At 52.3% G+C, this 4,971-nt stretch overlaps 1 long non-coding RNA gene across 2 annotated transcripts; it reads right to left on the minus strand.

The window, feature by feature from the left end:
• Positions 1 to 300: 300 nt before the first annotated feature.
• LOC128135047 (uncharacterized) lies at positions 301 to 2,402 on the minus strand. 2 transcript variants are annotated; one of them, XR_008232910.1, is made up of 2 exons: positions 2,192 to 2,402; positions 301 to 1,439 (listed from the first exon to the last, which is right to left on the minus strand). It is a non-coding gene; the product is annotated as an uncharacterized LOC128135047 (long non-coding RNA). The 2 variants fall into 2 exon arrangements; XR_008232909.1 differs by having other exon boundaries at positions 2,024 to 2,402.
• Positions 2,403 to 4,971: the final 2,569 nt, after the last annotated feature.

Consider the following 4,971-nt stretch of genomic DNA (forward strand, 5'->3'; position numbering starts at 1 on the left):
TTTTCAGGCCTGGTTTCGAGGAGGAAAACAAGGAATTTTTGCAGAAGTTCATGGCAAGCTTCTTCCAAGCCTGAGCACAAGGAGGGAAGAAGATTAATGCCGACATGAAAATGTAACCAATGGGCAAGAATTTTTGGAAGACTCTACTTCGGTGTTTCTTTTTAAATCCAATGCTTAAAGATGCTGCTCTTTACTTAAACATGATTTTAAAGCGCTAAGCTCTGGCAGTAGTTCTCCTACTGCACAAATGTGTGACCTTGGATGACACCGATCTGCCAAAAAAGAAGGAAAAAAAAGGTGTTGCTGATATTTATTTATTTTATGCTCTGATTCCTCATTCATCATCAGGTAAATTTGCTCTTGGCAGCACCGGCAACTTCCTCAAATGCAGCCAAGGTGACCACTAAAATTAGCATCAAATCCCAATAACACTTTACATCATGTACACGTTATTTTTCACTGGACATAAATTGTGAGGTGTTTCGCTTTTGTTTTGAATCCCCAGGGGATCAGGTCATTACTCCGGGCATCGGTCCATGCTGGGGACGGAACCGGCTGATGCAACCAACTCCAAATGTGGAAGTTAAATTTTTTGTTTCACTGGAGAAATTTTCTCAGTCCTTGCCAAGATGAATTACTAAAACGTCTGAAGAAACAGCACTGACCGAGACCTCAGACAGTAAAACACAATTTTCATCCTCTCTCATAAATTTTTTGCTTAATGAAAAGTCCTCGAGGAGCACATTTCTCTGTCAGAGCCAAGGAAAATAAATGTGTGCGTGGTTAAACAGCACTGATAGCCGTGAACGCTAACGACCCTGCCCGTGTCCCGGTGTTATTAAACATCTGCATCTATATCCCTCCTGGAGACCTCCCCGCCTCCGTCATCCCCAGGTAGGAGAGCCGAGGGATGCTCTGGCAAAGGGACTTACTTTCTGCATCATGCTCGTGCCACGCCGGGACCATTCAGTCCTCATTTCCAGACTGCTTTAATAGAGAGCTAGGCAGAAAACGCAGACTTTTCCTCAGCAGAATATAACGCTGTTTGGCTGAGGTTGTTGTGAAAGCCCCGCAGTCAGCAGGATGGTGCAGACTCGGGTGGCCGTGGGTGCCTGGTGGTCCCGGACAGACGGCCACAGCCCTTCTCATCCTCAGGTGAGGTTTTGAGCTAGAGAAGTGAAGCAAGGCAGGTAGTGCTAGTGGGAGGTGTAATTAATTAAATGCTCGTAAAGGTGTAGCATCATCCAGGGATGCTCACAGGTCACCAGGCCAGTGTCCTAGTAACCCTGAGTTCGGAGAGACTGAGGGTGAGGGCAGCTAATGGGGCACCCCGTAGTGCCCGAGCCCAAAGAAGGGGGGTCATGACTTGTTCCACGACTGTGCAGGATCTGGTACGCTGCAGACCTCACCCGCCTCGTCCTCCTTGTCCTCTGTGGAAGCTGCAGGCACAAGAGCAGGGAAAAAACCCATCGGCAATGGGCAGATGGAAGTTCCCTGCAGGGGTGGCCGGCAGGGATAACACCCGAGACCGACACTCCCCGACATCTCCAGGCATCACCCAGAACGATGTGTGATCCCTATCCTTCCTGAGCCATGGTGGGACCTGCTGGGGAAGACCAGAGACCTTGGGGTGTCATGCCCAGGGAAATGAAGCCTGAGATGGGGCAGGATCGCTACCTACAAACACTGATGAGCAGGAAAGAGCTGGTTAAACTCCAGTGTTGGCATGAGAAGAGAGGAGGAAAACACTGCCCACGAATATGCTTGGGCTGGAAAGTAGAAGAGAGTTTCTAAACATCTACAGAGAGGCCTCCTGAGAGAGCTGGAAGGAGCAGAAACCTTAATGGAATTTAAAATGTGCCTTGATTGATTTGTGAAGAGGATCATGGCAAAGGTCTGATGTGAGGAGCTGGGAAATCCCACCCGGTCCCCCGTACTTCTCGTGTGCCAGCCAGCAGCCCTCCTCCTCTCTGCACCCACCACCAGCACCCCATGGGCAGGACGGGCTCTTCTCAGCTCTTACCTCACCAGGTCCAAGACCAGCCAAAAGTGTCCCGCTGGCTCCCTGGATGCTTCTCCACCTGTGAAGCCGTCCCCGGCCACTTCTCCTTGTCCCTCCACCCTGAAACCAGCCTGGCAGGAGCAGCCCCGGGTGCCCGTTGTGGTCTCAGAGGTCACTGAAGGTCCTTACCTGCATGAGGGCTGGTGGGACCCAACACCCTGAGGAGAGAGATGGGGAGACAGGAGCCGTGTCCTTATTACTGGTGGGGCTGGACGCTGGCATCCAAAAAAGGCATCTCCCACCCGTCCTGAGCCGCTTGATCTCCGTGTGGGCTCAGCCCGGTCTCCACTAGTGGGGCATTTCAGCGCTTCGCCGGTGATGTCCCTGTCCATGAAGACCACCCTCCCTCTCCCTGAAAGGCAAAGGAGGGACAGGAGGGGAGGATAGGGGAGAGGAGCACCGAAGTGTCAAAAGCAACTGGAGGGGCCGTATCAGTGGTCAGGAACGCCCACGGTGCCAGCCTTGCCCGCGGTGCCGTGCCGGCAGCCCCACGCAAAAGCCCTGAGCGCCCAGAGCAGCCCCAAAACGTCAGAGCCCATCACCGGGGCTGGGGGTCCCCAGCGGGTGCCTTTAGCCGGGCAGAAACACCAGTGCTGGCTGCAGCGGGGTCAGGGCTGCACCCAGCAGCGGGAGGGCGAAATAAAAAAAAAATTAAATGAGATGCTGAGGATCCTTATTTTTTTCCATAAAAATGAAACCCCAGACAGCAGGTGAGGGTGCTGCCAGCCAGGGTGTGCGGGCAGGGGTCTGCCACGCACATGGCCCTGCCTGTTAAGCTGCCGATTTCATGGTGCTAAAGGGGGCTGGGGGGGGGTCCGGGGGGGGCCAGACCGCGCTAGAGGGCACTGCCGCCTGTGGATCACAATGGGGGGGACGCGGGGGATTTATAAAGATGCTGACATAGCCCACCTCTGCATCATGACCTTTGCTGGAGTGAGCAACTGGGCCGCTGTTTGAGAAAAAAAAATCAATATATTTTCCATCTGCTAAGGCTGCAGAGAGATGCTGTGTGAGAACTGCTGGGTGCAATATTCAAACCTTTGCTCTCTGAATATTGCAATACTTTTTTTTAACATGTTTCAACCCAGAGACACTCAGCCTTGTGCTGGGTCCGAATGTAGCCAGGGAATTTCCTGGGCTGGAGAAGGTCAGACCTTTGGAGGGTGCAGCAGGGCTGGGTGTCTTCCTCTGGATTTCTCCTTTATGGGTGGGATTTTGTTCAGGGTTTTGCATCAGAGCGACAAGCAGCAGCCCTAGGAGGGGAGGAAGGCAGCGCAGGGGCTGCTTGTGGAAAAGCCGTGGAGCGTGTGCTCACAGGCAAAAAATCGCTTGTTAAATAAACTAAATGAGCAAAAAAGCAAGCCCTGCCCCTGCAATGCATCTTTCCCTGGGGCAGGGTGCGGAGGTTGTTCCAGCGAGCGCCGTGGTGCGGCGGGAGCAGCCGGGATGGACGGGAGCAGCTCCGATTTCCACGGATGAAGCTGCAGGGGACGCGGAGACAGAGCACAAATTCCTCGTCTGGAGTTCGGCCAGGACCCCAGGGCTCGCACTCCTGGCTCTGGCTGCAAGTGCCACAAGACTCCTAACCACGAGGTGGTCAGGATTTGGGTTTTACATCATACCTATTTGTAGAGGGAAAGATTAAAGGCCTTGCGGGCTCTTACAAAATCCCCGGTAGCAGCAGCTCTGGTGACTGGAGTCAAATCAATTCCAGACTGAGACCTTCCATTAGTGGAGACCATTCAGGGAAAAAAAGGGAGAATATTTCATTTGCCCCCCTCAAAGGGCGATTTCTGAGTTCCCAGTGCTGCTGGTGAGGGCTGGAGAAGGGTCTGCGGGCTAAGACATGTTTTCGAGCGATCTCACTCGTGTCTTTCACACCTATCCACAGTAGTGGCCAAAGGGAGAGAAAAAAATCCTGATTTGCATCACGTAGACATCCTGTCTCACCTGAGCTGCGTCTCTGGAGCACGGGACCATCTGGAATAGCTATAGCTCAGGCTGGTCCGAATCCGAGCTCTCCCCGGAGAGCTCGCAGTGCGGGCGAGGACCTGCTCCCACGTGGACCCAGTGGTGGAGCATCCATTGGGAGACCACTGCTGTCCGGAGACTGCTCACCTCCACAGCTGAAGCCAAACCCAAACTTCTCAGCTTTTGTCCTGATTAAATGACCTGGCAGGAAATAAACTTCCCAACCACCTCGAGATGCCTTCGGAAAATGCTTTTTGCAAGGGGGGGTGTGTGTGATTTTAGCAGGAAGGGCTGAGGAGCACAGGCAGAAGAAGGTGCGAGGTCTTCTTGGAAGCCATGTGCTCCTGTTGCTGGTTTGAGACCCAGCGAAATTGGGAGAAACAGCTTTTTGGGGAGGGGACCACCAAAGGCATTAACTCCTCATGCCCCTGGCAGTCTGGTGCACCTCTCCATCCTCAGCAAGCAGATATTATCTGCTAGAGATTTATTTCCAGTCTTCTTTTCAAGACATGATGTCAGGATTATAATAACCTGACTAAGGCAAACCCTGGATGGAATTACTATTGTGTTTATCAATTTCCTTTTTCTTTTCTTTTCTTGTCTCGCTTAATCATGGAACAGCGCGATGGAAAAGTCCTGTTAGACCAACCTGCCTCCCAGCCAAGGCAGGACTGAACCCTGCATCCACCGTCTTCTGTTTCATCCAGTCTATTTTTAAAAAATCCCTAGTGACAAGACTTCTTGAATCACAGGAGCGAGAAATGGAAAAGACCTATTAGATCATGCAGTCTGTCTCCTGGCCAGTGCAGGCTGTTCTCTGCAGCCCAGTTTTTAGTGTTTTAGCTTCCACCTTTCTTTCCCTCGGGAGATCATCCTGCTGGCTAACAGATCTCGCACTCAGGTTTGCTTGATGTCATGCTGGAAAGCAAAAATGTCCG

The sequence above is a fragment of the Harpia harpyja genome, chromosome 21 (genome assembly GCF_026419915.1).
Source record: "Harpia harpyja isolate bHarHar1 chromosome 21, bHarHar1 primary haplotype, whole genome shotgun sequence".
NCBI lineage: Eukaryota > Metazoa > Chordata > Aves > Accipitriformes > Accipitridae > Harpia > Harpia harpyja.